The sequence below is a fragment of the Rousettus aegyptiacus genome, unplaced genomic scaffold, assembly GCF_014176215.1.
Source record: "Rousettus aegyptiacus isolate mRouAeg1 unplaced genomic scaffold, mRouAeg1.p scaffold_m13_p_3, whole genome shotgun sequence".
NCBI classification, from domain to species: domain Eukaryota; kingdom Metazoa; phylum Chordata; class Mammalia; order Chiroptera; family Pteropodidae; genus Rousettus; species Rousettus aegyptiacus.
This window is the reverse complement of record NW_023416306.1, coordinates 98852134-98864187: the sequence shown is the minus strand read 5'-3', so window position 1 is coordinate 98864187 and position 12054 is coordinate 98852134. Positions and strand designations below refer to the sequence as shown.

Below are 12054 nucleotides of genomic sequence, written 5' to 3'. Positions count from 1 at the left end.
ATTGGATCAAAACTCACATAAAATGTCCATTAAATTGGCAACCCTAAAGCACATATTCCAAACTCCAAGAAAATGAAGCTGATTTCTCTGTTGGTGGGTATGAAGATGTTAATTTTTTTTTCCCCCAAACCCAGACTCGAGGTGGGAATCTCTTTTTTGGTTGCTGTGTCCCCCTTATGGAGCATATTCTAAAGAGCTGGATACTAGCCATCAAGTGTCTTGAGAATGTGGTTTCAGTATGTTGTTAATAGTGGAAGAGTTTTTCCTATTATTGGTACCTACATCATATACGAATATTGGTATTTATACACCAATAACCATGGATGAAATAAAAATAATATTTAATGCTTGAAAGGCTAATTTTAGATATTTAGAAGTCCTGAATATGTGAAAAATATCTATCTCAATTATTGAGTAATTATCCCTTTACCCCCCTACACATACATCCAATGTTGGAAAGCAGATTAAGTATTAAAGAATTACTTTTTGATTGTTGAATGATTGATATATTTTCATCATGATTTAGGGAGATGATCTAAAAGTCTCAGATTTAGTACATGTTTTATACTGCATATTAATACTCTTGCTTAAGACATGGGAAAGGACTACTTGGAAAAATTAACTTTGGTAGTTTCTGAGGACATATTATTATGGAAGATCTTTGATTATGCATGAATCTTAGCCAGATGCACTAATGCATTTAGAACTTAAGATGAGAGCATTAATTGTCAAGGTGGCAGAACAAGTCTACCAGATTATCTAGCTGTGTAATTTTTAATTAGGATGGAAAATGAGGAGTATCATAGACGTCACAATTTGAAAGAAACCATGAAAACAAAGTTCAGAGAACAGTAATAAATATAAAAGAACTTTAAAATGAGTCTAGTGAGAAAAGTCTTAAGAAACTGGCATTATTTTGATTAGAGAAGTTTTATTGGGGTTCATTACTTAAAAATGGTTTTAAAATAATGTCAGCATATTCACCGATCAACAATAGCCATCAGTTAATATGGTCTTGGGGGGGGGGTTAGATGCTTCTTAGGGCAACCCACCAGAATTAGGATATGAAAACTTTCCTAGAGAGTTTTCAGTTCAATAGCAATAATTGAATGCCCGATATATACCAGGAGTTTTTACAATATTTTATTTAATCCTCACCATAAAGAAATTGAATCTCAGAAAGGTTAGTAGGTGATCAGTTTGAAAGTCAAACCATGCTTTTTGAGATTCAAGTCTAATATCCTTTCTACTTTAGTATAATGGCCTCACACCCCTCTATAGATGTGAGAAATTTTAGTGACTGTAAAGTATAAGATAATAGTTCTGTTTTTCTTGTACGAGATGGTTATGAGCTTAGAAGGGCTCATTGTTTTTCTTTTTTTTTTTTAAATTGTGAAGATCCAACTATATGTGTTTTAATTCATCACATGTAGCAATGTGAGGGTTTTGAAGTGAGGATATAATTGAAATCTAGTGTCCTTTTGAGTAGGGACATTAATAGCTACCTTGAACTAGAGCAAGAACTTGTTTTCTAATTTCTCTTCCTTATTTGCTGTTACCTTGCCCTCTCTCTCCACTTCAAAATTTTACATCTCAAAAGAGGTAAACATGATATAATAAAAGTTAAATGGTACTAAAGTGTGAATCACTAGTATCCTAACATGAAAGGAGGTGGAGCAAGAGGTGAACATCTTTAATGAGAAATCAATTGATTTCTAGGTATGGTATGTTTATGGAGACAGTGGTAGCACTCATATTGTCTGCACACTAGAATCTCCTGGAAAGCTTTAAGAAAAAAAAAAAAAAAGAAAAAAAAAAAACAAAAAAAACATTTTCAGGCCATGTTCCAGACCAGCTACATCAGAATCAGGGCTTGGACTTAGGCATCAGCACTTTTAAAGACTCCTTAGGTGATTCCAGAGCACGGCTGGAGCTGACAACCCCTGGAAGGAAATGTTGAGCAGAGGGTTTTTGGACATATCTTACATCATCAGTGCATTCTCCCTTTCCTCTAAAAAATCAGCCAGGTACTTATTTATTTGGGAGCAAAAACTCTTACATGACTCTTCTGAACAAGCGTCTTCAGTTTCTTAAGTAACCTCATAAAGTCAGTAAAAACAATGGGAAGGAAGGGAAAAAGTCCATGCCAGGCACCAGCCCATATATTTTAAATGGACTATCTTACGCTATTCTCTTAATCATTTTTATATGCAAAAGAAAAACCAAATTTAAATAAATGTTTCTTATTTATTCTCACAATAAGTGTTTGAACTACAGAATATTTTACAGAAAGGTCCAGACACAGGGTTGTCCACCTACAGTTTTGTAGGTTATGTATGAATGGCACCTTTTGAGGTTGTGCAAAGCATGACCTGCACAGCTTTCCGTGGCCGTCTTGAATAAGCATGGTAGATACCTGTTTTTTTTTTTTCCAACTACAGTGTAGATTTTTATTTATTTATTTATCTATCTATCTATGTATTCATTATTTATTTATCTATTTATTTATAAATTAGAGTCGACATTCAATATTATTCTATATTAGTTTCAGGTGTACTGCATAATGCTTAGGCATTTATATAATTTACGAAGTGATCCTCCCGATTAGTCTAGTACCCATCTGACACTTTATATCGTTATTATAATATTTAGACTGTATTCCTTATGCTGTACTTCACGTCCCTGTGACTATTTTGTAACTACCAATTTGTATACAATGGGGTAAAGACAGTCTATTCAATAAATGCTGTTGAGAAAACTAGACAGATACATGCAAAAAAATGAAAGTGGATCACCTTCCTACACCATGTACAAAAGAAACTCAAAATTGATTAAGGACTTCAACATAATACCTGAAACATAAAACTCCTAAAAGAAAACATAAGCAGAAAACTCGATATTGCTGTTAGTAATATTTTTTCTGATATATTTCCTCAAGCAAGGGAAACAAGAAACAATAAACAAATGGGACTACATCAAACTAAAAAGGTTTTACAACAAAACAAAAAGACCACCTACTGAAGGAGAAAAGATACTCGCCAATGATATATCAGATAAGGGTTAATGCCCAAAATTCATGAAGAACTCATACAACTCAATACCGAAACAAACCAAACAATCCAATGAAAAATGGACAGAGAACCTAAAGAGGCATTTCTCCAAAGAGGACATACAGATGGCCAATAGACATATGAAAAGATGCTCAACATCACTAATCATCACAGAAAGTCAAATTGAATGCACAGATATCACCTCACACTTGTCAGAACGGACATCATTAATAAATCAAAAAACAAGTGTTGGCAAGGATACTGAGAAAAAGAAACTCTCGTGCAATATTGGTGGGATTGCAACTTGGTGCAGCCAGTATGGAAAATGGTATGGAGGTTCCTCAAAAAATTAAAAATAAAACTACCTTATGACCCAGCAATTCTATTTCTAGGTATTTATCCAAAGAAATCCAAAACACTAATTCGAAAAGATGTATTCAACTCTGTGTTTATTGTAGTGCTGTTAACGACAACCAACCAAGATATAGAAGCAACCTAAGTGCCCATTAGTAGACAACTGGATAATGAAGAAGTGGTACATATACATACAATGGAATATTACTCAGCTAAAAAAAAATCTTACCATTTGTGGCAACATGGATGGACCTAGAGAGTATTATGCTAAGTGAAATAAAACAGACAGAGAAAGACAAACACTATATGATCTCACTTATATGTGGAATCTGAAGAACAAAATAAATGAACAAACAAAACAGAAACAGACTCATAGATACAACGAAAAAACTGATGATTGCCAGATGGGAGGGGGTTGGGGGAGCTCGGTAAAAAAGGTGAAGGGGTTAAGAAGCAAAGTGTGCTTTGATTATGAAAGACAGAAGGGCCTCTTTCCCTGGAGCCAAGGAATGATGAGTGACATATATTATTGAGCTTACTGGAGACATGGTCTGAAGGACCATAAATACTTCAAATGCCTCAGAGAAGTCTGGGCTTGATCCAGTAGCCGTAAAGACATCTGAAGACAAAGAAATATGTGGTAAAAACCTGTGTTAGGATAAGTTGCGAGTATGTGCACAAAGGTCTGGAAATGGGAGAGACTGAGACAGCTAGGAGGATGCTTAATAAATGGCATAGAGTAGCTGGCGGTAGAAGCGAGAAGAAAGAAAAAGTCCAACAGACCAGGTAGCTGATGCAATCCCAGAAAGGCAGCAGGGGCAGTCAAAGGTGACTGGTTCTCTGTGGCTTAATTTGCCCTCATCAGGTTTAATTTGCCCTCATCAGGTTCAAATCGAAGTGATATGTCTATTGTCACTTGGCGTTAGGGCTGAGGGCTGTATTTTTTTGTGCGTAAATGTGAATAGAATAAAAAGAAACATAATAGAAATCGCTCCTGTATTTATTGTAGCAGCGTGGCCTGTTATCAGTGGGCTTTTTTTCATTGTAAGCTGCTTCTATAGTTCGGTGATGTCTTAATGCATTAATTTTCCTCATTATTTGAATGAGGCGAATATGCCAGCTACATCACTAAATGGAAAAGGTACATACCAAATGAAAATGGAAAGTGATCTGCTCTTCTCTGGAGGAAGAGGGAATGGGTATAAGTCTGCAGGAGAATTGATTCACGAGGAAAACTGAGGCAAATTTTGAAGAAAGTCCTATTTTCTTGCCATTTTTCCTTTTCCAGAAATTTAATTTCTATGGAAAGACCCTATAAAGTAATTTTTAAAATACTCTTAAAAATGGCTGCTTTTCAAACTTTTGCTTCTGCAAAGGGAATTACAATTATCACACTGGCCAAAGGAATCCATCTCTGTAATTGTGGGAGTCAGGCATTAGTGATAAGTCCCGCAAATAACACCACGTAGGAGACTACCTCCTTTATGTATGTCTATGCCCCCATTCTGGAAATTACTAGGAGTGAAATGTTGTTTTAAAAAATATTTTAACTGCAGTGTTTACCTCCCTTAGCTTCCAGCTGCCCTCCCAGATAAAGTCCAAAGGCCTGGGCATGGCCTATAATTTCCTTTACAATCTGGACCAGGCTGGTTTATTGTTCTTTCTGACATTTCCTTTCCTGCACCTTTAAATAGCAGGTCCTTTCAGAAATTCATGCCTTGGAACACAGTTTCTCTCTCCCTGAGAAATCACCTTGCTCTTTACCCTAAACCTCTCTCTGGGAAAATTGCTACATATCTTTAAATCACGACTAAAATGTCACCTATCTGGTGAAACCATCTTGAAAGCTAATCTGGTCAATCCTTCCCATATGGGTTCTCCCCATATTTTCATATGGTGCTTACTGTAGCATGGTGGTGGACACAGCATTCACTCTGAGTTATTACTATTCTAGCTGTTATGGGAGATCTTGTATTTTTCTATTCCATAACTATGTATCTCTGATGATACATTTGTTTGACTTTAAAATCAGTACAGGAGAAAATGATCATCATAGAAAACATTTTTTTCTGAATATTTTGTTACTGGAATATAAACCGATACACTTAGACCTGTAAATAATTAGCAGGTCTTCCTTAGGGAGAGTTAGTTCCCACACCTATGAAAATCTGAAGGCAAGTATATTTTCATTTTGTTTGACCTTTAACAGGACATCTTGGGCACTGTGCACTTTAGGGATATGACTGAGGGGAGGAGTGGAATCTTCACCTCAAAACTCTGCAATTTCAAAAATAGTGCATTAGTGAACATTTAGAGGTAAATCACGTTGGTAATGAAAACCTGATGTCATTAAAGAATTGTTACTGCAAAGAGACCCTCAAAGATGATGAGGTATTTTAGCTTTGAGTTTTTATGTGCTATATTTTATAGATGAATGTAAGATTTGTGTAAGTGAATCATAAGTGAATAATTTGTACAAGTGAATAATAATGATACCTCATTACCATAGCATAAAACTATTTATTAAACGCCCATGTGGACTTGATGATTTTCTGTATTCTGTTTAAATGTGTTGTTAACTCTAGGAGTCCTCCCTGAGCTGTATATATCTGTTGAATGCTGATCTTCTACATTGAGTAGTGAGCTAGGTAAATCAAATGAATCCAAACTACATGGATTAATACAGTAGCTGACATTATTTTGTATGTATATGATTACATGTGTTCCTTTTTTCTTTCTTTTCTGCTTCTTATGATCTTTATGTATCTCTTCTCAATTAATTATAAGCCTGAGGTGCCTATATTTTTTTTAAGTTTCTTTTTAAATATTCATAATTTAAGTTGTAGATATGTAAAAATATATCATGGTAAATTTTCTTAGAGCTGGTGGACATCTGTTTTGTTATTATTGTTTGTCTTAGGGTTTAAAAATTGTTGGGCTTAGCTGTTTCTGCAGATCTATAAGCAATTACGTTTTTTTGTCTGCCACAGGATTATAAATAAGAATAATATTTCATAACTGTTTAATGTGGTAATCCTAAAATTCCGTACATCTTTTAAAATGCAATTCCATAAATGTGTTGCAGGTTTCCAGAACAAATTTATTGAAGTATAAAGCACGGGCTTTATAAAGACTATGTGTTTATTTAATAGAATTTTATGGTCTCTGCTTTTATTTTAAAAAGCAAATGTGGTATGTTATATTTCTTATTAAACTTAGGTTCTTTTGTTTTATTTTAGTCTTTTATTGATATATTGTTTTTCAGATTTATTAGCCAAAGATAGTAAACAAAAACCTTATGTCAAACTGAAGCTATTTAAGAAGATGACTATATTCCCCTTATATCATGACCCTGGTTAACATTGCAGCACAAATTCTAGACTCACAATTACTCTCATCCCCACCATTGACCTAAGCCTAGCACACAACTCTGCTGTCAAGCTTTCCTGGATCCTCTTATCCCATGCTGCTCAGACAGCACCTACTCTCCTGATCCATACTTTAGCATCAGTGTTTGCAATCTTGCATTCTTATTTGCTTTGTCATATATTGTTTTCTAATTTCCTCTAGGAAATCTAAAAGCTTTTAAAGGGAAAGTTTTCCCACTTCTTTTGTATAAAACTGCCTTTCTGGCCAATTGATTGACTGAATTCTCACGTTACCATTTTTTAACTTTCCCTTCTTCTCCAAGTGGCATTAGCATGCCAGGGAGACCATAATTTCCCAAAGATATTTCAGTGAAATAACAGAGTGTATTTATAAGCATTTTTAAATTAATATAATTGTTCACAGAAGTTTTGGTGTTAGGGCTTAGCCAAACAAATGGAATTTTGCTGGAATTAACTCAGAGCAAAACTTGACATTTTTCTTAATAAGAATGAGATGATGAGTAGCCTTTATTAAGTTCCTTCAAAGACAACAGACTCTAGTTACTGTAACTTGAAGTTTGAGCCAAATTAAATCTCTAAAGTCTTACGCAAGTCTTTAATTCACTTCAATTCTTTTAAATCTCTGGTGTAACACATATTTATGTTTGAGAGGAAGTGGAATTATGAATCTAACTCCATTATAGACTATTTGGCAGTTTAATATTTGTTTACATCCATTCTCTGCCTGAGCGAGAGCTGGCATGGAAATGCAGTTGCTCATGACATGTCTCTCTAACAGCTTCTACAGTGGGAGTCTTGGCTTCGAAGGTTAAAACGGGTACACCAGTGTATTTAAATGAGTCACAAATCTGTCCATGCACACTGCTTTTTCTGTAATAAAGAAAAGTGGAAAGAACTGGAAATGAAATGCACTGACATTTTGATTAATGATACCCAGGACCAAAGGTCCTCTTGCAGGAGAGGAAAAAAGGTATATAAATCAGGTGAAGCTGAGTGGTTTTTGTTTGTAGTTGGATAACGGCAGTACCTCAGTGGCAACTTCTTTTTGTTCTTAGCTGCTTGGAATAGAACCAAAACCCAGTGTCCAAATTCTGGCACTAACCTGATGATGTGGCAATGCCTCCCTTTTCTTGTTCTTAGCTTCCTCATTTTTAAAATGAGGGAACTACAGGGCTTCTCCAAGCCCTAATATTTTGCAAAGAAAACCAGGCACATACCCTAAGCATATTGTAATTTCTGTAAAGACTATGGCTTTGATCCTCAATCTTTTCTTTCTGTATCTGGATAAGGACTCGTCCTTTCTTTTAAAGATCTTCTTTTAAAGTTCAGTCTTTTACTCTGCTAGTAATAATACTAACCGGCTACCTAGCATTTATGCTTTGCTGTCTTCAAAGTGATTTCCATGCATTATCTCAATTAATTCTTACTATAATAATTAGACCTCTGTTGAGGAACTTGAGGCACAGAGAGGTTAATTGACTTGTCTGTGGTCACACAGGTAGAAAGTAGTAGAGCTAGGAATAAAAACTAGGTTTTTCTAATCCTAAAGTCTCTGCTAACCGTTTTTGGATTAGCAATTTCTTTGAGAATATAATGAAAACTATAAACCATCTTCTCAAGATATTGCACACACATTCCCATACTATTTTGAATACTGTTTCAAGAGACCCTTTGAAACCTATTCACAGGGACTCCAAGTTAACCCTTACAGAATACTATTATATCGTACTGCTTTTTCAATTTATCTTTTCCCGATTTCAAAATGGGAATATTCTGAGAAAGAGCTATACTGAAAATGTATACTTGATTCCACAGTCTTATGTTTAGTAAAAATAGTCATCTGGATTCTTGCTTGCATTAGGTTTCTTCACAAACATTAACGTGACAGGCTTTGGGGGAGCCGCCCAGTCCCAGGTAGATGGTGACATTGCAGGAGAGATCTTCATCTTAAAAAATGAACATCCCAGTCTGCCTGCATTTCCTCTATCCTCCACGTCTTCTATAATTACAGATAAAGCATTAAAAATAAATGTTGCTGGTATAAGTATATTCACATCAAGAATAAATACCAGGGGCTTTCTTAGAAAAGTTTTTTTGGTGGAGAAGAGGGCTTTGGGCCCATAAAAGGTAGATGGGAGAAAAAGGCTTCAGAAAGAGGCCCTGCCAATAAACTTTGAGTTTTTACCTCAAGTTACAAGGCGTGATTACTAACCTAATTCAAGCAGAAGAAACTAGATTCTAAGCACATGGGTTTTAATTGCTAAAACAATTGAAGATATTCTTAAAACTGGGTTGAGGCTGTCTTCTAGAGTTTATAGGGCATATTGGGATGTCCCAGTCCCTTTTCTTGATGGTGCCTCATTTAGTTCAAGCTGCTGCAGAGATTTCAGAAGCACATTGGGAGTAATGAAAGATTGATGCCTTGTTAGTATCTGCCAGTTTATAATGCTGTAATGGGGTTTCTTCAAATCAGTGACAATCAGTCGTCATCCCTGTCCTCATGCTTCCCTTCTTTTCTGCTGGCCCAGTGCCAGGAGTGAGACAAAGTGGAAAGACCCCAAGATTGGAGATGGTAGGCCCAGTTCTGATACTGCCTCCGCTACTCAATAGAAGTTAAGATACCAAGCAATTCAGTAATTTCTACAAGCCTTAATCTCCTTAGCTATAAATATTTACATCTAAAGGCTATTTTAAAAATCAAGTCAGATCATTTATTAGAAGAACTTGGAAATCTCTCAAGTGCCACATAAATGTTAGTAGTTCTGCTTATGATTATAATTTCTCAGTCCACATAACCGTTTGCTACTTTTGTGACTATGGCAGAGTGAGCTGGCAAGTTATGTGTTAGATTCGTGTCCACTGTATATACTGACAGTCATAATACACTCTTCTATGATTTGCTTTTGGCTATTAAAGCACAATGAAATACAGTTTTAATTAATGAGACCTGCAAGGGACAGGATGTATTTCATTTGACATTTTTAGTTAAAAGAATTAAATAAGAGCTCACTTCGGCAGCACATATACTAAAATTAGAACGGTATAGAGAAGATTAGCATGGCCCTTGCACAAGAATAAAATAAAGGAATTTTGATTTTATATCATGCAAAAAAATTTCTGCTATGTATTAGTATACTTTATTCCCACACTTCACGTGCATAATACTAAACATACCTTAGTCTTTTCCAAGATTAAGGATATTACAGCTGCTGAGGTTACCACTTAGAATATCATCTTCACAAAATAATGTGAATAATAGATTTAGATATAGTAAGAGAGTTATGTTCAAGTTTCCTCCTTCCTTCAGTATCCTTTTTATTGAGATTTGTTTTTTTCCTCCAGAAAAGTGGAATAAAGGAAAGATCCAATTATGTGAGGACCTTGGTTAATTACAGTTTTTACTATTAAGAATGCTCTAATTTGGGCCAATTCTGTCTTTAAGAAGGCTTCTTTAAATCTTAAATATATAAAAAAGCCTTCTATATAGGTATATTTATTATAACTTGTTTAAAATAGCAAAATATTAAGAAAAACATAAGTGGGGAAGTGGTCCATTGTTATATTTTATCTAGCTAATAATCAAGTTGTGGAAAAATTATTGACTTGTGTAAAATGTTGCTTTAGATTTGCAAGTAGATTGCAGTTTGGAAATACCTGTGAACAAACATCCCTCCTGCTTTGTGCCTGTCTAAAGGTCAAATGAGCCTTTAGCTAGTTTGCATGATTTCCTAAGACTAAATTTTATACTGGCTAGATATGAGAAAATAAGATATTTTGTTGCTTCAGTACATTTTAATACATACAGAACTCATAAGTAGAAAACACGAGCTTTCTAATCACTACAAATCCATTCAATGAGTTGAATAATTTATCACCCTTTCAAAAACTCTGGCCCTGCTTGCAATGCTCTAGCTTCTATTTTCTGCTTTCTTCCATTTATCACTCCTTCTTTCTGGTCGATTCCGCAGAGCTAGCACAAAGGATATAGCTTTCTTGGCACAAAACTATTTATTTGCTAGTACGTGAACCAGTATTTAGGAAACTTGCCACATTAGCACAGTCATGCTCAGGTAAGGAAACCATGCATATAAAACACAGACTGGGGTCTCATACTACAGGCACAGCAAGCAGCTCTTTAGCCAAATGTGTTGTTGATGTTCACTCCTGGATCTTCTGGTTGTCTCCTAAGCACAGGATGGTTGATCTTTTGTTGTTGCTGATGATGTTTAATCAAAGCATTTCATGGTTTTTTCTAATTATAGAGTAACACATAGTCATAAAACAAATATTGGACAAATATTGTGCTGTCCAATATTGTAGCCACTGGACTGGCTACACATAGATATTTAAATTTAAATTTAAATTAAATAAAACTGAAAAAAGTTAGTTCCTTAATCTCACTAGTTATGCTTAAGTGTAGTTAGTGGCAACTGTATTCGACAGCCCAGAACATTTCCATAACTGCAGAAGTTCTGTCAGACAGTGATGATTGTTGTTTTGCCTATACTTTTTCTACCTCTTTTCTTGTGGCCATATTTTCATTTAATTAACTATAGCTCTGTGTTACCATTTCTAATGCTGCATAGTAATCAACTGCCTGAATGTGCCTTAATTTATTTGCCTAGTCTGCTAATAATGGGTATATAAGTTGTTTCTTTTTCCCCTATTATAAAAAGTGTGGTGATTATTATCTTAGAGCATATATCTTTTTATACTTGTCTAAAATATTTAATATTAGAATTGCTTGATATAAGGCTATGCATATCTTACATTTTGGTGCATATTTCAGAACTGTCCTCCAGAAACTATCAATAAATATTCCGTTGATTGATTGTGAGAGGGCATTCACATCTATCCGGGCAAGTCACCCAACCTTTTTAAGTCCAATTTAATTTTTCCATTCAAAATAGGAATAATAATACCATTTACTTTACTAGGTAGTTTCTAGAAATGAAATAATATTTGTAAATACTTGAAACAAATAAAAGGAAGGTTGCTACTGTTTTAGTGTGACATTCACATGATAACGAGTGTTAATTATAAGAATGGAAGTCAAGGACCTTAAACCCTCTACAATCTAGTTTACCACCCAAAAATAAGGATTAATGGTGCCATGTGGTAGTGGTGGAGAACATGACTTTGATACTTCATCATGGGAAAGGGACCTCTGGCTTTAGAAACATCATTTATTGATGTAAGCATAAATACACCAATATAAAGAGAATTTTTTAAATACAGTACATTTAGACAGGTGGAATAAT

The 12054-nt window shown here is 34.9% G+C and overlaps 1 protein-coding gene and 1 pseudogene across 7 annotated transcripts in view; both read left to right on the top strand.

Annotated features, from left to right (window-relative positions):
- The window catches only part of AKAP6 (A-kinase anchoring protein 6), a 504258-nt gene that overhangs the window by 183423 nt on the left and 308781 nt on the right, over positions 1–12054 (top strand). The gene's annotated exons all lie outside the window — the stretch shown is intronic.
- Positions 9796–9895, top strand: LOC118601083 (annotated as a pseudogene).